The sequence below is a fragment of the Coptis chinensis genome, chromosome 7 (assembly GCF_015680905.1).
Source record: "Coptis chinensis isolate HL-2020 chromosome 7, ASM1568090v1, whole genome shotgun sequence".
Lineage (NCBI taxonomy): Eukaryota > Viridiplantae > Streptophyta > Magnoliopsida > Ranunculales > Ranunculaceae > Coptis > Coptis chinensis.
The window spans coordinates 18,677,637-18,701,789 of record NC_141462.1 but is presented as its reverse complement, the minus strand read 5'-3'; the positions used below and the strand labels follow the sequence as shown (position 1 = coordinate 18,701,789).

At 38.2% G+C, this 24,153-nt stretch overlaps 1 non-coding gene across 1 annotated transcript; it reads right to left on the bottom strand.

Moving 5' to 3' along the window:
- Positions 1-292: 292 nt before the first annotated feature.
- LOC147486427 (small nucleolar RNA R71) lies at positions 293-397 on the bottom strand. The gene has a single exon (XR_015203377.1). It is a non-coding gene; the product is annotated as a small nucleolar RNA R71 (small nucleolar RNA).
- Between the last annotated feature and the right edge of the window lie 23,756 nt (positions 398-24,153).

Here is a 24,153-nt window from a genome sequence, read left to right as displayed (position 1 = left end):
TATTGCCGGCAATTTTAGAATCCGGCCTAACGTTTTTGGCTTGTTACCTGTTTATCATGGTCTAGACCATTAAAAACCGTACAATCACCTCCGTAGGATTCAGCAAGTAGCCACCACATTTCACCATCCAGCCGTCTCTACCGAACAAGTCTTGTTTAGGTTGTTTCCTTTCACTTTAGCTGATAAAGCTTCCGTTTGGCTAGCTGGACAACAACCACAATCTATAGAAACATGGAATAAACTTGTTCAAGCTTTCATGTTACAATTTTACACTTAAAAGAAAACTACTGAAATGCTTAAGAAAATCCAATTCTTTTGTCAAAATCCTTATGAATCCTTTACGGAAGCATGGAGTCGATTTACAGATCTTCTTTAAGAATGTCCTCATCATTAGCTTGACACCGCTGTCCTTGTTCGTTCATTCTTGAATGGACTTTCCGATCAGGGGACCAAATACTGGGCGAATGGGAGTGACATAACTTGAGTAATTCAAATGATCTAGTACTTTTCTTTTTGCCACTTTTAGTCAAAAATTTAGATTGATGAAATAAGCTTATCTTCTCATCTTTATCTTTCATTCCATTTCGGGTAAAACCCTCCACTGTTCATAGTGAGAGTTCTAAAATTGGGGTGCCTCTCTCTTACTCTTGGGTAAAATCCTCAGTTGCTTTACAGTGTGACTTCTGAAAAGACTGGAACACAAGACTTTCTTCGCAACTTTCTCATCTCTCAAGCTCCATTTTTTAGGTAAAATCCTTCACTGTTCAACAGTGTGAGTTTTGAAAATTGGGGTGCCTCTCCTGCTTCTTGGGTAAAATCCTCCACTGATTCACAATGTGAGTTCTAGAAAGTTTGGAAGTTTAGGCATTGGATATCAATCCTCTCATTTCTCATGTTCCATTCCTTTTTGGGTAAAATCCTATATTGCTTTACAATGTAAGTTCCGAAAAGGGTTTTCTATCATGGATCTCTATGAGTTTGAGAATCCAAGCAATCACAACAAGGAAACACAGAAACAAGATGAGCAATCAATCATCAATGACAAAAGTGTTGATGACTCACAAAAAGGTACTACAAAAATCTCTTATGTGGATGCTGCAAAACAACAATTGAGACAGCCGGTTGAATTTCAAGAACTTCCTACTCCAAAAAAAATGGGAGAGTACCTAGCCATAACAATTCCTCAAAAAGCCTACGAAAAAGGATTGCTTTATTGCAAACACTGTTTGGTGGGAAGAATTGATTTACAAAAAGTATCATTGGATAGGGTTCGGGCAATTGCATCAGAAATTTGGAAACCAACAGGTGAATGGCTCATTACTCCTATTGGCAAAGGTTTTCTCTTCTTAAGATTTTCGAATGCAGAGGATCTTAACATGGTCTAGGCTAAATGGTCATGGGACTTTGATAAAATTCCTATAAGAATCAGCCAATGGACTCCAAATTTCAATCCTGATAGTCAACGTCAATCTCATGGATTGGTGTGGATTAGATTACCTAGCCTTGGTCAGGAATATTGGGAACTAGAATCTCTAACGTCCATTGCTCGTGGAGTGGGGTACCCTATGCAAATCGACGAGAAAATACTCAATAGAGAGTATGGATACTATGCAAATATTTTGGTGGATGTGGGCCTTTCTGAACCGATACCAGATCAAATTTATGTCAGGGCAAAGAATATCTCCTTCTGGCAAATAGTGGAGGTGGGTAAACTTCCAAAAATGTGCACGTATTGTAAAATTGTGGGGCATTTGGTTACGGAATGCAGAAAACTCAAGAGCGATATGCAGACAAACAAGGCTAAGAATAATAAAGATAAGGAGGTAGTAGTGGATGCAACCCCTCCCTTGGATGACTTGGGGGGGAAAAAATTTAGACAACATGGAAGGAAAAGGAATATAGAAGAAACAACACAGACAAATCTAAAGATGTCTGAGTCCATAATCGATTTGAAGGGCTGGAAGTGGATGAGATCCACAATATTGAGGACCAGGACCATCAAGTAGCTGGTCAGGTTGATATTCAGGAAGTTATTATTGGGGAAGAGAATCATACTCAAAATTTAGGTTTGGAAACAGACTCAGATAAGCAAAATGATACACCAGTCCATGACATTGCCCATGCTTCTCTGAATATAGGAACAGAAAGAAATGAGTATGACAAGATTATTGAGGTAGAGGCGGGAATGCAAATGGATCAAATAGACGGGATGGATTCACCAACAAATTCAAGAGAGGTGACTTTATTCATCTCTCACACTAGGGACATCTCAATATCTCGGATCCATACCACTCCAGTTGGAATAATTATTACGGACTTTGAAGCAGAACAAGTACTTCATCTCTTAGTGAAAAAGAAGTAGGCTCGAAACTTGGAGGTTAAATCTCCAGATGACACTTCTCCTCAGTCCTCGAGCTGGGCAGATGAGGCTGAAGAAGAAACTGGCGATCAAGTCATTTCTAAAAAAGGCAATTCCAAACCACAGTTGCAGCTGTAAAAAACAGATTTACCCTCCACCAGGTCCAGATCCCGATCTAGGACTGGAAGTAGGGCAGAATAAGGTGGCTCTCACCATTTCCATCAATAAATTCCATCTGTTCACAATGAGCTACATATTTTGGAATATAAGAGCTGTAGCAAATGACAAATCTCAGAACATGCTATCCAAACTTATCAATAGATGGGATCTAGATATTGTGGGTATAACAGAACCGAAGATACATCCCAATGATATTCCCATCAATTTTCTTCACTCACTAGGAATGAGCAATGCCTTTTACTCAAATCCTAGACCTGAACCAAATCGATTTTCCAATCTCTAGCTCATATGGAAAGCTTCGATGCCCACTCCTACTTTGGTTTATTTTTCAAACCAACACATTATAGTGGAGGTTGAAAATGTTCTCATTGCCATAGTTCATGCTCACTGTACCTCTATTCAAAGAAGGTATCTCTAGCTAGAACTATCCAATATCAATCCACTTAATCTGCCGTGGCTGATTATGGGGGACTTCAATGCCTACTTGAGCATCCCTGAAAAGAAAGGAGGAAATAATCCGACTTCATCTTCCATGAATGACTTCAAAAACTTCATAAGTAACAATCAGTTGATGGACGTTCCAAGCAGTGGGTATCAGTTCACTTAGTGGAATAAGCAAGTAGGGAGGTTCAAAATACTGGGCAAGATCGATAGAATGTTATGTAATGCATGCTGGGGGTCCAAATATCCTGGTTGGAAATACCAAGTGTATAGCAGAATTTGTTCTGATCATTCTCCGCTACTGGGGGGAAATCTTACCATTTCACAACCTAAGAACATGCCCTTTAAATTCTTCAATATGTGGTGTACTCACCCTACCTTCAGAGATACTGTTTCTGACAGCTGGCAGATACCACTTCTTGGAAATTAACCTTTATTCTTACGCATAAACTGAAAAGGTTGAAGGGTGTATTGAAGAAGTGGAATAAAGACACTTTTGGCAATATCAAAGTCAAAGTGGAGGATAAAACTAAGAAATTGGAATAGATGCAAGAACAATTTGAGAAGGGAAATGTGACAGAGGAATTCACTGTACAAATGGTAGATCAAGAAAACCAAGTGGAGCTTCTGTTACAGCAAGAGCAAATGTTCTGGAAGCAAAAATTAAGAACAAAATGAGACAATGACAATGACAGGAGTACAAAAATCTTTCATGCTATGTCAAATAGAAATAGAAGCAAGTCACTGATTACAGAAATGAAGAATGATGAGGGCATCACTCTAGATACTTAAGATGAAATTGGGAAGCATATAGTCAAGCACTATTCTGACAAATTCAGGAAGGTGGATCATAACATAGACTAGGAACTCATTCATAATATGCCTCAAGAGATGCAATCGGAGGATAAATGAATTTCTCACCACTATTCCTTCTGCAGAGGAAGTGAAAGCGGTAGTATTTCATCTGAACCCAGACAGCTCTCCGGGACTTGATGGATTCTCTGGGTATTTCTTTCATCACTGTTGGGACATTGTAGGGCATGATCTAGTACGAGCTATCAGATATTTCTTTATCAAATCTAGATTGCCCCTTGGAGTAAATGCCAACTTCATTGTTCTTATTCAAAAAGAGAAAAATGACATTCATCTGGGGAAATTTCGCCCTATATGCCTCTCAAACTTCATTTTTAAGGTCATCACCAAGATTCTTGCTACAAGGCTGAGTCCTATAGCAAAAATAATTATCAGCAAGGAACAATATGGCTTCATTCGCAATAGAAATTCCCAACAAGCCATTGGACTAGCTTCGGAGCTAGTGAACGAACTACAAACACCCAGATATGGTGGAAGTATGGCTATCAAACTAGACATCTCTCAAGCCTTTGACACTATGGACTGGAACTTCTTTTAGGCAGTGCTGCAGCATGTGGGATTCAAGGAAAGTTGGATCAAATGGTTACACGTAATCTTTCAAAGTAATACAATGTCAATCATGCTTAATGGAGGTCTTCAGGGATAATTTTTAGCAGAGAGAGGACTGAAGCAAGGCGATCCCCTATTGCCTATGTTATTTGCTCTGGCGGAAGACTGTCTAAGTAGAAGCATCAACAGATTGGTTCTTGATAAGAAAATTCAACACATGGTGATAAACTCCAAGTATTGCAGTCCTTCCCATTTAATGTTTGCGGATGATATCTTCCTTTTCTGCAATGCTAACATGCGGTGCATTAAGCAGCTTGTCAAACTTCTCCATAGATACCGGGACACCTTTGGACAACTCATAAATAAGGAGAAGTGTAAGATTTTTCTTACTCCAATGAATAACAGGCGAAAGCTTTTGATTCAGGAGGTTATGGGCATAAATGAGGGCATGCTACCAGAAAAATATCTCGGGGTTCCATTAATTATGGGCATAGTGACTAAAGCTGTGTTAGCACCATTAGTTGACAAGATCAGAAACAGAGCTGCTGGGTGGGCTGGCAAAAGGCTATCTTCCAAGGTAGAGTATTATTGGCGCGACATGTACTTAATAGCATACCAGTCCATAACATGACAATCTACAAATGGCCAACCTCTGAAATAAAAGAATGCAAGACCATTATCAAGAATTTTATCTGGAGTGGCAATCCTGCGGATAGGAAAGCTTTTACGATGTCCTGGGAAAAATCATGTAAACCTCTGGAGGAAGGAGGACTGGGTTTGAGGAGACTTAAAGACATCAATCTCTCAATGCTCATGAAACAAGCATGGTGTGTGCTAACTGAGGAGAGTGATTGGGCTGCCTTTATGAGAGGAAAATACACAAACAGGTCAGGCACATGGACCGAGTATAAGACTTCGACAGTTTGGAAGGGAATAAGATGGGCTCTTAAAGAAATGACTAACCTACATGGATGGGTGGTGGGAAATGGTTCATCAATAAATGTTTGGAGAGAGAATTGGCTTCACCACAAACTGATTTGCGAGTTTTTCCAGGAGGAGAGTAGAGACATCAGAAAATTCCAAGGCCGACTTAATGAGTTCATCCAACGTAATCAGTGAGACTTTTCCAGCAACATTACACAAGTGCTACAACTTATTAGTATTGATCTCACTTTGCTGTAACAACCTGATACTTTATAAAATTTTTGGAATGCTTTTGGCTTCTCCCACCTCCTGGCATTATAAAAATTAAGGTTGATGGAAGCTCATGGGGAAACCCAAGCATGGCAGGTTGGGGAGTGATTCTCCGGGATCACGTGGGGCATTTTTTGGGTGCTGCAGCAGGAGGACTTGGAGTAACAACAAACTATATGGCAGAAACCTTTGCTATTATAGAAGGAATTCAGCGAGCACTGGATCGAGACTGGAGATATATCTGGGTGGAATCAGACTCATCCTCAGTGGTTCAAGCTTTCCAGAAGGATAAAGTGCATTGGAGAGTAAGATCAAAATGGAAGCAACTAAGAGAAAGCATCATGGATCAATACAATATATCAGCTACATCGAGAGAAACAAATTCAGGAGCTGACAGCTGTGCGAGACATGGTGCTGCTTTACAAAATGGAGAAAGTAAATGGTGGGACAATAAGCCTCCATTTGTGAGGAACTTGGAAAACCATTTTACTACTTACTTCTGATTCATAAGCTAAATTTTGGATGTAATAGGTGGGTTCACAAATGATGAAACCCATACTAAACAGATCTTACACTTCATATTCTTCTTTCTTGTAACCTTTTGAATTTTTTGAAACAATTACCTTTTAGCGAAAAAGGACTTTCTAATCATCCAAAAGAAACACTCGATATAATGAACGGCGGTTGCTTCATAGACAAAGGAGTTACTGAGGCATATAATTTTCTTGAAAAACAAGCAACAAGAGGTACACATTAGGGTAACACTGATTCTTCTAGATCATCTAAGGACATTGTTACAAAAGTTACATCTATTTTTTAGGTAAAATATGATCCCGAATTAAAAAATCTGATAGAATCCCTGACTAAAAAAGTAGATGCCCTCGCAGTTCAAGTAAATGATTAATTCCCAAAATAGGTCATGAACGTTAACACCTCCCCATGTATTCTTTGTCTCAGTCCTGACCATCCTGATACTTATTGTCCCTTGTTATATGCCTCCCCTTCCCAACCATCAGAAGAGGCATGTGCATTCAACATTCCTAATGCACTTTGGAGACAACATCCAAATTTCACTTGGCGCCCGAATACCCAACAGATGGCTCCTCTAGGTTTCACCAATCCACCTGTTCGACCATCCACCAACTTTATTCCATACCACTAAGGAAATAATCAGCAGTACCAACAAAGTCAAAATTAGTTTCAAAGTAATTCCAATGCTAACTACCAAACCAACCGCAACCTTGTTCTAGTCAATCCTAGTTCCGGCTATAATCAACAACTTCTTAGTAATAATCGTGAACTAGTCCCTATTGTACAACCTGTGCCACTCCCTACTGATAGGACAAGTGAGACTTTCTTAGCTTACGTGAATAACAATCTCAAATACTGACGTCTATCCAACAATCACTTCAACAATTAACATAAGAAAATAGTCAGAAAGGCATGTTTCCTGGACAAGCAGTTCCGAACCCTAAGCTAGCAAACACTGCCTTTGAACTCACCAATGCACCTGGTACAAATGCTCCAAACCAGGGTGAGGTGAATGCAATCACTAATCTTCGATCTGGCAAAACCGTTGACAATCAAATACGTATGCCAGATGATCAACCAAAGGTAACCGGAGGTTCCAATGAATCTGTTTCTGATAATGAACCTACGATGGAAGCACCAAGTCCAACAAAGTCACCAACTCAAAAATTGGGAAACGAGCAAGCGGATCCCTATGCCAAATTCCGCCTGAAGGCACCGTTTCCTGCCCGTTTGACAAAGAATAAACCTGATGAAAATTTTGATGAAATTTGAGAAACATTAAGAATTTGACAATCAACTTACCTTTTCTCGATGCCTTCAAACAATTGCCAAAATATGCAAAGTTTCTGAAAGATATGTGCACCAAAAAAAGGAGAACCAATATTCCACAATAAGCGTTCCTCACCAAACAGTCTCTGTCCATCACCAAATATAATGGTATAATCAAATACAAGGACCTTGGTAGACCAACAGTTCCATGCACATTAGGTGACAAATATACGGCTACTACGTTACTGGACCTAGGAGCTAGTGTGAACTTATGTCCATATTACTTATTCAAACAACTAGGTCTTCATAAGCTTAAACCTACCACCATGACTCTGCAGTTAGCGGATCGTTCCATTAAGTATCCAAAAAGCATTGTGGAAAACGTCCTTGTGAAAGTCCAAGACTTTTACTATCCCGTCGATTTTGTCATTATGGATACCGAAGTTGCCTGTGACTCCATTCATATCATCTTAGGGTGTCCATTCCTAGCAACTGTTAATGCTCTCATAAACTGTAGGGATGGTTCCATGACCATGTCCTTCGGAAATCTTTCAGTCGAGGTTAATATGTTCAAGTTGATGAAACAAATTCGAGAGGCTGACAATGATGGTGAGGTTAACATGGTTGACAGCCTTGTACAAGAATATTTAGCAAACTCTTTTCCTGACGATGAAGTACACCAATTTCTTTCCTTTGGCGTTTCTGAATTTGATGTCGATGATTATACATAGGAAGTAAATACGTTATTAGAGTCAATACCATTATTTGACCCTACTATCGTGTTGTCGAGCGATTTGGACGGACATCAATCTGTTTTCTCTATGGAAGACGACTTTCCTCAACAATCTTTGATACCCACTCCTCCCACCCCTGACTTAAAGCCTATTCATTCGGATTTAAAATACGTACATCTTGATCCAGATGGTAGTCACCCAATTATCATATCATCACAATTGACTGACGATCAGGAATCCTGTTTAATTAATGTCATTCAAAAACACCATTCTGTTATTGGATGGTATCTCGATGACATTAAGGGCATTGACCTTAGTGTGTGCACCCATCGTATACATCTTGAAAAAAATACAAAGACATCGCATGAACCGCAATGTCGTCTAAACCCCACCATGAAGGATGTGGTATGGGAGGAAGTTTTAAGGTTATTCGATGCAGGTATTATTTACCTATCTCTGATAGTGTTTGGGTAAGTCCAGTACATGTTGTTCCCAAGAAGTCTGGCATTACAGTTGTTCGAAATGATAAAGATGAATGCATCTTCGCTCGTATTCTAGTGAGATGGAGAATATGCATTGACTATCACAAACTTAATGCGGTCACTCGTAAGGATCACTTCCCACTTCCCTTCATCGACCAGATGCTTGAACGTTTAGCGGGTCATGTATATTATTATTTTCTTGATGGTTATTCAGGATATTTTCAAATAGTCATAGATCCTGCTGATCAAGAAAAAATAACGTTCACCTGTCCGTTTGGTACATTTGCGTATAAATGAATGCCTTTCGGCCTTTGCAATGCCCCTGGTACATTCCAATCCTGTATGCTTCACATTTTCAGTGATATGGTTGAACGTTTTATGGAAGTCTTCATGGACGATTTCTCAATATATGGTAATTTTTTCGATAGATGTCTATCAAATCTTGAAAAGATTTTTGCACATTGTGAAGAGAAAAATCTCGTTCTTAATTGGGAAAAATGCCATTTTATGGTTACAAAAGGAATTGTTCTAGGACATATTGTTTCAAAGGACGGAATCGAAGTCGATAAAGCTAAGATTGAAAAAATTGCTTCCCTTCCTATACCAAAAATAGTTCGCGACATACGTGCATTTTTAGGACACGCAGGGTTCTATAGGAGATTTATTCAAGATTTCTCTAAGGTTGTGATAACTGTAAAATGAATAGTCTACCTACGAAATGAACGAATTCAATCCGTAAGTAAACTAAAACTGGACTTTTACAAGTCTATTATCAAAGCTTCTACTCTCAATGCGAATTGCACTAAGTGGAGTAGGAAGTTCGTTCCACTCCTAGTTCCCTAGCATGGATTGTTTTCTAAGTCTAAGAAGTCAGTCTTAAGTCAATGAGAGCTTTACGAAGGAGAATTAGACTACGGTGCAACTACCCACGAAATGCAACTAGTCGACTATCAGACAACTAAGGGAATGCTACGTTGATTCGATGTTAAGGAGTTAGAGGGGGATTGATTCCACCTTAACTCAACTTAATCCACTAGCGACGAGTCGTCGTAATCCGAATTGAACTTCTACGCAGAACAATCGGTTCTTCCTAATCTCTAATTACACATGGCATTTCTACCAATTAATAATTAGCATGTGAACGATTAAACCCATTCTCATGGTGAACTAAACGTTTCTAGAGTGGAAAGGAAATTACGACAATCTCCGATAATTAGAATCAAGCTTTCATCAAGGTTTCTCAACCCCCTCTAATGGAGGTTTAGCCTTGAATCATTCCGCAATCATTTCCATTTAAATTAAATCTAAACATAATATAAAGCATTGAAATTTACTTAATTAAACAATAATGAAATCTAAATTAATGACTAAAATGAATTAAGAACAAGAATTGAAATTAGATCTAGAAATGGAAATGACAAAATCGAAATTGAATAAAAAATACTACTTTATTGATCTAATCAAATGAAGAACAAGATTCAAAGGTTTAATCTAATACAATGAATTGAAACTAATTAAACTAAGTTCTAAAACTAATTAATGGAGGCTAACTAATCTAGGTCTCACTATCTACCTAACCTAACTGCTATTAACAATGAGTCAAGCTTTTGTTTTTATACATCCAGATCCAAAAATCGTGCATGGGCTTGGAGCCATGTTTTGGGCCAGAGAATCAGGCCCAAAACCCAATTCTTTCAGTCCAAAAAGGCCTCTTCAGCTGCAGTTTGCTTCAACAGACTTTTCGTCCACTTCTGCTCCTCTGATTGGGTCAAGGCTTAGACCATTGCAAAGCTCTTTCCGAGCCGGTCGTTTTGACATAAGGTAGGCCCAATTCCGAGGTCTGAGTCCAAAGATATGGCATTTGGAAGTTCTGCTGACTTTTGCTCCTTTATCTCGCTAAAGTGGCACATTTTTGCACATAATGGACTTTGAAGCCTGAAATGCATAAAAACACGTAATCAGTATTAACTCTTACTTATTATTCACATAATTGGTCTAACAGTATGATTATTAAGGGGTTAAAACTACAGTTTTGGGCTCTTATTAGGTTGCTCAACCTTTAACAAATCTCCTGCTTAAAGATGCCGTCTTTGACTTCACATTCAATTGCAAACAAGCTTTTGAGACCTTAAAATCAGCCATGACTACAGCTCCTATAATTCAACCACCTGATTGGTCTAAACTTTTTGAATTAATGTGTGACACAAGTGACTACGCTATTAGAGCTGTCTTAGGGCAACACCGAGAGGACAAGCCAATTGTCATTTACTATGCTAGTAAAACTCTTAATGAAGCTCAACGTAACTATACCACCACTGAGAAAGAGTTTCTCACTGTTGTATATGCCTTGGATAAGTTTCATCCTTACCTAGTTGGTTCTTCCACAATAGTCTACACTGACCATGCAGCGCTTCGTTACTTATTAGCGAAAAAAGTTGCAAAACATAGGTTGATCTGATGGATCCTCCTCTTGCAAGAGTTTACTCTAGAAATTAGAGATAAAAAAGGTTGCGAGAATGTGGTTGCGGACCATTTATCACGACTCATCAGTGATGTCGAAAATAATACCGAACCCATCTGTGATTCCTTTCCTGATGAACACTTATATTCTGTCTTTTCATCTCCTTGGTACTCTGACATAGTAAATTACCTAGTTACTAAGGAAGTCCCTTCATTTTGGTCTCGTCCTGACTGAAAAAAGTTCTTATCCACTGTGAAATTTTATTTCTGGGATGATCCCTACCTCTTCAAGTATTGTTCAGACCAACTGATCCACCGTTGCATTCCCGACTGGGAACACAATGACGTGTTATCCTTTTTGCCATGAACAACCTTGTGGTGGTCATTTCAGTAGAAAGAAAACTGTGGCCAAGGTTCCACAATGTGGTTTTTATTGGCCAACACTATTTAGAGATGCACATGAGCATTGCAAAGCATGCACCCATTTGCCAGCTAGACTAGGGCGCATTACTCGGTAATATGATGCCCTTAAATCCAATTTTAATTGTGGAAATTTTTTATATGTTGGGCATCGACTTCATGGGTCCCTTTCCAAATTCTCATGACTTTCTCTACATACTGGTTACTATTGACTACGTGTCAAAATGGATTGAGGCAATGGCATGTCGCGCGAATGATCATAAGACTGTCGTTTTGTTTGTAAAAGAAAATATTTTCTCTCGTTTTGGTGTTCCCAAAGCTATCATTAGTGATGGGGGAAAATATTTTTGTAATAAAATTTTTGAGTTGTTAGTAAAGAAATATGGAGTCACTCACAAGGTGGCAACTCCGTATCATCCTCAGACTAGTGGCCAAGTAGAAATCTCTAATAGAGATATTAAGTCCATTTTAGAAAAAAATAGTTAATCTATCTAGGAAAGACTGGTCTCTCTGATTATCTGATGCCTTGTGGGCATATAGAATGGCCTTCAAGACACCTATAGGCATGTCTCCTTATCGCCTCGTTTTTCAAAAACCTTGTCATCTACTAGTTGAACTTGAGCATCGTGCTTTATGGGCCATCAAAAGCCTAAATTATAATACCAATGCGGTAGGCGAGAAGCAAAAATTGCAATTAAATGAGCTTGAGGAAATTCGGAGTGATGCCTATGATCTCTTGAAGTACTATAAAGCCTACATGAAAAGAGTGCATGACAAGCACATATTGAGAAAAGATTTCAAAATAGGTCAAAAAGTTTTGTTGTACAACTTAAGATTACATATTTTTCCAGGAAAATTAAAAACATGATGGCCTGGTCCTTTCACTATCTCTACTGTCACCCCTTAAGGGGCAATCTCTTTGAAAAATTTAAACGATAACAGCGAATTTCAAGTAAATGGACAATGCCTCAAACATTATCATGAGTTGCGTTCTCCAGATGTCGAAAAGACTTTTCTCCAAGATCCAGTCTACAAAGACTACTAGATTCGCTGGTGTACTTCCTTCCATGTGTTTAAAAAATGGAGAAGTACACCATTAGGGTACCTGGGCCCTCTTTTCTTTTCTTCTCTCAAATTTCTTAGAGTGAGTGGTTGCAAGCGCCGAAACCGTAGTCCACAAAAACTCTATTTCTGAACTGAGTATAAATGTCTTCTGATAATCGAGCAAACGTGCATTCTGGTAAACAATGGGTACCAAAAATTTTCCCTCCTTCCTTCTCTTCCCTTTTCTATTCTCTTCCTCGCGAACTTCAGCTTATCATTTGGTGTAAATCTCACCCATCTTGAAGTAATGGTCGTAGTACTTTTGCTCGAAAGTGACGTGCGCGATGGATGGGGCAAATTCAGAAGTGGGCGTTGGCGCGCTTGGAACTAAGCATAGAAGGGCATGGGCGCGCTCTTGCCTTTACCAATGTCTAGTGTTTTTAGGGCGTGTACGCTCCCGAGATAGCCTACTATGGGCGCGGGCGCACTCCGTGTAGATTTTGGAATTTTTTTTTTCTGAACCAAACAAACACAGTAAGCACCAAACAAAGGTTGGTGGGTTTAATGGTGTTTTGGTAGGGACGAAAATACTAAAGGAAATGAATTTAAACATAACTAATTCGGCAGCGGTGCCATTTGATAAATGTAAAAACTCTTGTTTACTCCTACTTAACTAATTAAACTTAAACAGAAGTAAATGCATAGTAATTTACTTTAAACTATCAAAGTTATCTACTCTTGTGAATCATGCAATAAATGGAGTAGAGAATTCGTTCCACTCCTAGTCCTTTAAACGTAAGTTTCCGCTAGTTTAATCGATACTAACAAAACGAATGAGAGTAATGAATTGAATTAAACTAATATGACAATTTAACTTAAATAAGATGTATTAACTTATACTATGATAATAGAATATTGAAATGTGAATATGGAGAAAAGATTAGAGAGATTTGAATCCACTTGATGTACTCCTAATATGCTAGTGTAGGTTATTGCAATCCTAATCAACTAAGATTAAGTGTTTGATCCCTAATTATTCATGAAAATCTCTACCAACTAATAATTAGCATGTGAGGAAGTCTAACCCATTCTCATGGCAAATCAACTATCCTACTAGAGTGAAACTCTTAAACGCAATAATCCTAACTAACACATCAAGTCTTCATCAAGCTTCATCAAACCCTTCTAATGGAGGTTTAGCTAGAAGTCATTAGACTATCATAAACATATAAACAAGAATGAAACATAATGAAGAACAAACTTTCTTTTATTAATCAGATGAATACTGAAGAACAATAACTTAACTTAAATTTAATCTAATAACTAAGTCTAAATCCTAACTATCTAGCTCTAATTAATTATATCTATCTAAGTCTAAGTATATAGAGAGTTATGCCTTAGTCCTCTTTATATAAGAGAGGCTGGGTTTACAATTTCGTGCATGGGCTTTGGAGCCATGTTTTGGGCCCTTAAATCAAGTCCAAAACCTAATTATATAAGTCTAAAAAGAGTTTCTCTGCTAGAAATTACTATAAAAACATTTTGGTCCCCTTTTGCTCTACTGATTGGGTCAAGGCCTAGACCGTTAGAAAGCTCTTTCTGAGTTAGTCCTTTTGACATATAATAGGCTCAATTCCGAAGTCTGAGTCCAAAGATACGGCCTACGGAAGTTCTATTGACTTTTCTGCTCTATTTCTGCCCGCGTTGACTTTGACTTTTCAGCTTTGACCGGGATTTAAAAAGGTTTTTTCTCCTTGAATCTTGGCCTTTAATCATAGAACTTCTTAGCAACCAGCCTTTGCTCCTTTATCTCGCAAAAGTGACATGTTTCTTCGCATATTTGACTCCAATGCCTGAAATATATAAACGCACGTAAACAATACTAACTCATATTTATTATACACATAATTGGTCTAAATGTACTATAATTTTGGGCTCTTATCAAACCACCACCAAATAGTATTTTGCTTGTCCTCAAGCAAATATGAGAAATTAATATAAGTGACAAAAAATGGAGTTCTAACTAATCTCTTTTCACCGAGTGCGATTGCTTTGACCATATACAACAAGGCCTTAAACTACCAGAAATTCCCTAGTGGATGAGTTATAGTCTCGTGAGAGTTTTCCAGTGAAGGTACTCACAAACTTCATCTATACTACAACGACTAAGAAATAAAATTATTGTTTCCTATTTTATTCTTAGATATCTATACATTTAATTACCAATGAATATTGAATAATCAAGTCAAAATCTAAGTTAATACGTGCATAATAATCAATCATCTATGAATAAACATATATACAATGAACTATGTTATGAAATGCAATAACAGATCCATTTCTGAAACTTTAAAATAGCGTCCTTAAGTAGGTCCTCACATATATGTCAAGACAAAAACCATTCTAATTTTTCTACTCAAGTTTCGCTCACTCCAGTGCGCAGTGGGCACACTTTAGCTTACAATCTCAATGACACACAAGGAAGCCGAACTCGATCAAACACATCTGACACTTACTATCACACTAACCTATTCCTAATTGAGCTAGATGTCTTTATTAGGTGTTGTGGGGATTAGGTGATGGTTTAAGAATGAAGAAAATGGATATTCAAAAAGGACAAGTCTGAGATAATAAAGTCTTCATATTATGTAATTAGAGAAAATCTTGTTCTTTACTTTGCTTCTAGACATTGTTTCCATCCTTAGCCTTTTTTTTTTTTTTTTTTTTTTAGCTTTTGACTCATTTGATTATGTTTTTAGAGTTCTAACTTTTTATTTTATTTTATTTTCTTTGGATGGAAATTTCCTTTTCTTATTTGAAGCAACTAACAAATTCTTGGTTTCAAAGGGTTTTATCTTTATTCTTCATTTCATCTCTATTCTCAGACTCATTCAAAGATGGGTAGGCTGATTTTTATTTTTATTTTATTTTGTAAAAGGCTAAAGGATTTACGATTTATGAAAGGCAAAAGAAAGGCTCAGAGGGGCGACTAGTGGAAATAATTTCATTTATGTTTGAATTTCTAGCTATATCGATCCAAAAAGGGCCTAAATTATCGCTTAGGTTATGGTATAGTGATCAAGCAGGTGGACGTGTGATTTCTCTATTCGGAATTTACTTCTCTCTTGTGTCATTTCTCAAATATTTCACTCATATAAGGCTTTAGGCTATATTCTCACTAGATTTGTAGAATAAGTACTCTAGCCTAGATTTCAGAAACTTACTACCAAACAATCATAGATACTCATGAAATATATTTATAAAAAGATGCAATGATTATATTAACCTAAATTTCTAAAAACTATTATAATATAAGAGTTAACGTGAAATATCTAGACTATTATTATCATAGAGAAAGAAACAATACCAATATTCCTAAGTGTATATCATAAACTTTTTATTTATATTTATAATTTTTTTTTTATTTTTTTTACTATAAAACAAGTGCATATTATACATGTATTATCCTAATAGGTGCCTTAATTTACGCGTGTTTCTATGTCACCCCCAAACAAGAATATGCTTTGTCCTCAAAGTATTAAAATAAGAAAAATACCATGGAAACACGTGAAAATTTTAGAGCACTTGCAAAACAAATTTATAACATACTAATATAGGTAAAGAAAAACAGACGCAACTCTATATGAGTTCCACCCGTTATGGGGTTAACAATAATTAACTTGCTTGGGACATAAGCAGACACTAACAAAAATAAAAACTTACCTCATATCCGGCATTTACTCATCGTCCTCCTCTTCAATAAAGAATTGAGGTTCCTTGTCATCCTGCCATGCCATGATAATTTGCTAGGCCTCACGCCATTTATCATCTACAATCGCTAACCGGTCAAGCGCCACTTGGTTGGATGGGGTGTAAGGGGCAACCTAATTAGGTTATAGTCTCCACCCCAGCCAAGTTATTGCACAGAATGAGCATATAATGCAGTTGGTGGGTCGCACAATGTCAACCCCAACCCAATCCGTGAAACGGGCACAAAAATCCGGAAAGAAACATAGCATTATTCGACAAACTAATTAAGACAGGCATAAGAAGATACTTATGCCTCATACTGTGAGCTCGGGCTAAACTAGAAACTAAGGGCTGGGAAAGGTCATAGAGCATACGTCCCGTGCAGGAGAATATAGTTCATCAGGGCATACCATTAAAGGCTGCCATCCTGCCTGTATAATCACGTTGCGGAACCAATATCTATACGTGTCACTCGCAAATAAATCTTAGAATGACATCTCCGGTATGATCTGAGGAGACTTCATATCACACAACACACTCTAGATTTGTTGGAAGCAACCTAGGAAGAACCTACAAAAAATCAGAACTGGAAGTGGCTGCGGAGGTGAAGAAGGCGCTGGCCTCAACTTTGTTGCAATGGGGGGAGCGAAAGCCAGCTCTTGCCTTTGCTCGAGTCCAGAATTTGGGGCGCGCTCTGAGTATTGGCAAAACAGAGGGCATGCACGCTTCGAGTATGAAGGGTGCTATGAAGTGAAAATTTAAAGGCAAAGTGAGAAGTGCAAAGTGAGAGGTGTGATATGAAGTTGAGAGTGCACCAAGGATTTATAGAGAACTAGTTTCTAAGTTCCACAAGCTTCCCAACTAGTTAAGGCAACATGATGGAAAAAGATATTTCTAAAACCAAAATAGAACTAAACAAGAGGCATGCTCCAAAACCAAACCAATAGCTTTTTGGCTGGAATTAAAATAGAAATCATCTAGTTATGACTCCTTGAGTTTGCAACAAACAAAACTTGCTAATTTTAGCGACACCAATTTAGCAACATTCTCACATAATTCAATCATTATCAAGCAGACGATAATAATTCGACAAAAAATACATGGATATGATTATAGGCATTTCTAAATAAATAATTCCACCCCCAAACAAGTTGAAAGGGTGGGATTCACGATACAACACATAACATATGCCAAAAACTAAATAACTTCAAATTAAATTAAAATAAAATAACAATAACATAATTCAAATATTAACTACTTAACTAACAATTCGGAAACAAAATCTACGAAAAACAAGAAAACAAGTCTTAACACAACAAAAATACAAACAAAAACTAGCTACGCGACAAGGATGGGCTAGATTCATCCGTCCTGCGCTGATGATGCTCATGCCTCATAGAGGTATCTGAAGAAGAACCCCCGTCAGGTGGCAAGCGTCGTAGAACTTCTACTTGGAATCGGCGTTGTTGGTCCATAAATGCGTTCATGGTTCCCCAAAGCTCATCCTCACGCTGGACGAGAGTCTCCATGTTAGCCTGGATATCTCGCTGACTATCATTGATCTTCTCAAAGTTCTCATGCATTGTAACTTGCCTAGTCCAAAGATCCTCACAGATGGTATTCAGAGAACGCATGCCACAATGCAATAGGGAGGCACGGGCTTCATCCGTAGTAGCCTTTTCCCAAACTCCGGCATCAAAACATGACGTCTCATCCTCATCTTCCTCACTCGACTCCGTCTCGACACCCCTATCCTCAGACAATTTCCACTTCCTCTGAATACAGTCTTTATAAATCCATGGATTTGCATGCAACTTCAACATAATCCTATCAGTCTTCGGAACACAATCCCAATGCGTCGTAATCTTTGTAATTAAAGTAGGGAAGGGTGCATTATTAACACCAACGCATCGAATCTCAGCTAACAAAAAGTCGAGGATGCAAAAATCATACCTCTTCTCCTGTATAACCCAGAGAACGTGCAGACAGTTCGAATTAATGTCACTGACTTTCGTAGTGGAAATAACATACTGACCAATCCACTGAGCTACAGCTAGCTGGTTAGTTCTTAGAGACGATTGTTGAACACAATGCGACTTCATATTGTACTGCCATTCCAATACCATCTCTCTCATCAAAGCCTCGATTCCTCCAAACTAGGATTCTTGCACTGTCAGTGTGAGGCGTCTTGCATCGATGCCAAGAATATTAGCCAACACACCTGTACACAATTCTCTTCTCTTCCCGTTCACTCTCACAAAAATCTTTCTACCCTCAATCTCCCTTTTCTTATAAAAACTCAACACTAAATCGGTGTGCTAAAAATCATTCACCGAATACCACAACCCTTGCCACCTCCTCCCAATTATCTCAGTATCATAAAAGGGTGAAAATTGTTTAGAAACAAAAGCTTGTTCTGGAAGAATTTTTCGGTTTTGGGTCGCCATTGAGGTTTGGAATTCAAATTTGGGTGAAATGCAAGGTGAGGAAGAGTTCGAATTAAAACTCTATTTGAAACAAATTGAGTGGGTCGAGTGGCTTTTTTATTTTTTTTTAATGGTTCGAATGGTTTTTGGAGGCGTGGAAAAGATGAAGAAGATGAAGGGGTTTAAACGCGTGGGGTTTAACCTGTTGGGCCCAAGCCCAGAACAAATTTGGAAATACCAATTCTGTCCTATGCCGCGTAAAATTAAAACTAAGATTCCCGATTCATTAACGGTCCGATTTTTGCGAATGAGTTATGAAAACAATCATCAAAGAGAGTACAATCCAATGATCTATAAAAAAAAAGCTCAAATCTAATTGTGGTTAACATATAAGAAAATAGAAAATGCCTTAAAGTGAGTGCATTACATAAATTATGTGAGCAAAAGGAATCTAATTTCATAGATAGTGATAAGAGCCCAAAACTGTAGTTTTAACCCTGTAACAGACATACTTTTAGACCAATTATGTGAGTAATAATTAAGAGTTAACACTAAATACGTGTTTTTATGCATTTCAGGTTTCAAAGTCCATTATGTGCAGAAATGTGCCACTTTAGCGAGATAAAGAAGCAAAGGTCGGTTACTAAGGAGTTCCGTGATTAAAGGCCAAGATTCAAGAAGACGAAGCCTTTCTAAAGCCCGGTCAAAAGCGGAAAAGTCGACGCGGGCGTAAACAAAGACAAGTCGTCAGTGAGAACTTCCGAAGGCCATATCTTTGGACTCAGACCTCGGAATGGGGCCTAACTTATGTCAAAACGACCGAATCGGGAAAGAGCTTTCCAATGGTCTAACCCTTGGTCCAATCAGAGGAGCAGAAGTGGACGAAAAGTCTGTTGAAGCCAACTGCAGCTGGAGAGGCCTTTTTGGACAGAAAGAATTAGGTTTTGGGCCTGATTCTCTGGCCTAAAACATGGCTCCAAGCCCATGCACAATTTTTGGATATGAAAGTATAAAAACAAAAGCTTAGCTCTTTGTTAATGGTAGATTTTTTTGGTAGAGAATAGAGTAGATAGCTTAGAATAGAAAGTAGCCATTAGAATAGCTTCTAGATCTAGATTTAATTGTTTTAATTAAGTTTAATTTCAAATCCAATTCTTGTTTTAGATTAACTATTAGAATCATTACTCTTAATTAGTTGGATTAATAAAATAGCTAGTTGTTAAATTTCGATTCTTGTCATTTACATTTGTGTTAGATCTGATTCATTTATTACTTGTTTTTCAACTCTTAGTTATTAATTAGATTTTAATTATTGTTTAATTTAGATTAGTAAATTTCAATTCTTTATATCATGTTTAGTTTAAATTTAATCGGAAATAGTTGCGTAATAATTCTCGGCTAAACCTCCATTAGAGGGGGTTGAGAAGCCTTGATGAAAGCTTGATTCCGACTATCGTAGAATCGTCGTAATTTCCTTTCCACTCTAGAAACGATTAGTTCACCATGAGAATGGGTTTAATCGTTCACATGCTAGTTATGAATTGGTAGGAATGCCATGTGTAATTAGGGATTAAGAAGAACCAATTGTTCTCACAAGTAGTTCATTCGATTACTGACGATTAAATCGTTAATAGGATTAAGTCGAGTTAAGGTGGAATCAATCCCCCTCTAACTCCTTATCATCGAATCAACGTAGTATTCCCATAGTTGTTCTGATAACCGACTAGTTGCATCTTGTAGGTAGTTGCACCGTAGTCTAGTTGCCTTTTCGTAAATCTCTCATTAGACCTTAAGTAGAGTAATTAGACTAGAAAACACAGCATGCGGAAGGACTAGGAGTGGAACGAATCACTCTACTCCACTATATCTCATAGGATTGAGAGTAGAATCTTTGATAATAAAGGCATCATAAGATAGTTTTAGTTTTACTTGCGTTTAGAGTTTCATCGCTTTATTTCGTAGGTAAGATTATTCATTTTATGATTTATCAAATGGCGCCGTTGCCATCTTAGTTGCACTTTCGCATTGTTTTCGTAGTGTAAGTACTTTTCTTAAAGTCCCATTAAACCCACCCACCCGTGTTTGATTCATATTGTGGCTTTCCGTTTCATCGTTGAAAAATTTCAGCGAGAAATTACATTAAAAAGGCCCAGCCGTCGGAAAAGCGCATTACCTACTCTATAGCCTGAACACTGAACGCGACCGGCCCTAAAAACACTGTAATTTGAAAATTACCCGAGCGACAATCATACTTCTATGCGAAATCCAGCCCCTTTGTTAATTTTTCCGAAATTCTACAGTTTTGACTCGAACTTTGATTTTTCAAAATTTTCAGTGTCCTAACTTGTTATACACACTGAACACGCGTAAACAAGACGATATTCATAAGCGAAGCAAGGACGCAATCATGTATTCCTTTCTTCCACACCTCGCATCTCCTGTTAGAGGTTTATACTAGTATATCAGAATTGTTTGGAGTGTTGATGTGTTTAGCTAAGTTTGGTTTTAGCCTTGTATGAGATTAATGTCTGGCCGAACAAAAACACAGAACGTAATTACACAACAACGTCAACAAACAAGTCTATCTAGTATACCACCCACTACACCTCCAGCTACTATTTCACACACATCACCTGACATAATGCCCGACGAAGAAGAGACTCCTCTCTCTGACTTCTACAAAGCCTTGAGCGATAGCCCCAAATCTTGCATCGTTCTAGCAGACCTAGTGGGGAATTTCCGAATCCCCCCAAATATTTTTAATTTGTTACCCGTTTTTCATGGATTAGACCATGAAAAACCTTATCAGCACATGCGTAGGATTGAACAAGTCCTAACAACATTCTACCATCCTACGGTTGGTGCAGAACAAATTAAACTCGTGGTATTCCCTTTCACTTTAGCCGATAAAGGCGTCTTGGTTAACTACCCAAACGCCCTAATTCACGTGGACTCGTGGGCTAAACTTGTTCAAATTTGTTTATGGAACATTTTACCCACCCTTAAAAGACGGATGAGATGCTTTCCAAGATTCATTTCTTTCGACAAAATCCTCATGAATCATTTTCAGAGGCTTGGAATCGTTTCACCGATCTCCTTATAGAGTGTCCACATCATAACTTAGCGAAAGACACGTTAGTTTGTGCCTTTTTCAAAGGACTTCTACACCACCATAAAGAAGTCCTAGACATAATGAATGGGGGTAGTTTCTTAAGCAAAGGAGCCTCGGAGGCTTATACATTTTTAGAGGATCAAACTAAGCGAAATAACAATTGGGGGGGGGGGGGGTAGTGATGATATCCACCGCTCCGCTAGTTCATCAAATACAGTTAAGGCCGCCGGTATGTTTGAAATTAAACAAGATTCCGAGCTTAAACCTCTAATCGAATCACTCACTAAAAAGGTAGAGGCCATTTTTGTTCAACAAAAGCCTATCCCCGTCATGAATGTAAATTCAAATCCATGTAGTTTCTGTTGGAGCCCTGAGCATCCCGACTCCCAATCGTCCCTATAACCTATGAATAGGCTTGTTCCATTAATAGTGAACCTAACGCCTTTGGAGACAAAATCCCAACTTCGGTTGGAGAAATAACCAACACGCCACACCTCCGTGGTACAATAATCAATATGTTAGGCCAACACAAAGTTTTAACCAAGCTCCACCACGACAAGGACGGTCGGGTAATTTTAATAATTATAACAACCAAGCAACCCTCGACAAGGTCAAGCACAAAGTCAAGGTAATTATAATAATTATAATGCTAATAGAGATATCGTTCCGGTAAATAATAACTATCAAAATCCACCCATAAATAATTCACGTGAAATAGTTCCAGTCACACCACTCGTGACTACTACACCCACACAACCGGATCGTCTTGACACCTTCATACAAGTGAGCCAAAAACTTTTCCAAACCATGGCTCAATCTAACTAACAGCTTCTACAATCTGTTAATAATTTAACCCAACAGTTGGCTAAAGATAAAGCCCAACCCAAAGGTGTGTTTCCATGTCACGTAATACCAAATACTAAAATAACAAATACAGCCTTTGAGGTAACCGATAATACTAGTAATGAATATGAAAATGTAGGTGAGCTAAAGGCCATCACCACTCTCCGTTTTGGCAGAGTGGTTGATAACAAAGTACCTATGCCTATAGTTACCCTACCCGTTAAGCCCTTACACCGCTATTTTACTAGATACCAAATAGAAACTGAAGAGCCTACCACTTTGTAGAGGTACGGTTCTAACACAACCTAAGAAACAAAAGCCACGGTTAAACATCCGGATGATACCATTGCTAAATATAAACGAAACCGCCGTTTCACAAAAATTAGCCGTGTTAACTAGGGATACAAATTATGAGGAGATTAGGGATGTTTTCAAGAATCTAACTATAAACCTTCCCTTCCTCCTCGAGCTATAAAAAGCTACCACACCATGCTAAGTTTCATAAGGAATTGTGTACTACTAGGCGTAAGACCAATATACCAAAAGACACCTTTTTAACGTAACAATTCCCAACTTTATCCGAACATAATGGAATTGTTAAGTACAAGGACCACAATCGATCCCTTGTATAATGCACCTTAGAAGATTCTTATAACGACGACCGCTATTAGACTTGGGGGCTAGCGTTAACTTACTCCCGTTTTATTTGTATAGACAAATAGGTCTAGACGAGATGCAACCCACTAAAATGACGTTACAATTAGCTGATCGGTCTATTAAGTATCCTAAGGGTGTCGTCGAAAATGTTTTGGTAAATATTCAGGATTTTTACTATTCGGCTGATTTTGTCATCCTCGACACAGAAGTCGTTAACGACTCTGTCCCGATCATCTTAGGGCATCCCTTCCTGGCAACTGCCAATGCGCTCATTAATTGCCGTGATGGTTCAATGTCCATGTCTTTTGGCCATCTTGCTGTTGAAGTTAATGTTTTTAAAACAAAGACAGAGTTACCCGATTCGTCTATGGATGGAGAGGTTAGCATGATCGAGAGCTTTGCTCGAGATTATTTCAACAACACGTTCCCGGATAATCATATGCCCAAATTTCTTTCCTTTGGAAGTTTAGACTCCAACATTTCCATCCCTACACTAGTCGATACACATATTACGGATGAGGATGAGATAGATGACTTTCTCAAAGATGTAGAGGACTATCATAGTAACGAGGATATGACCAATCTAGATGAGCAATTCGATGAGTTTCTTAGAGCAGGTGATAATTCACCCTATCAAGAACTACTTTCCACAACATCCACCTCATCTCCCCTCCTTCCACCCTTTCAAAGGAATCCCGAGTTTGCACTCGATCTTGTTGTTTCTCCTGTGCTTCATAATTTTTTAAATTCACCTAGTAAACAAATACTTCAGAAGACAAAAGCGTTTGACACCTTCATTTTCAGACTTGAGACAGTCCCTACCTACACT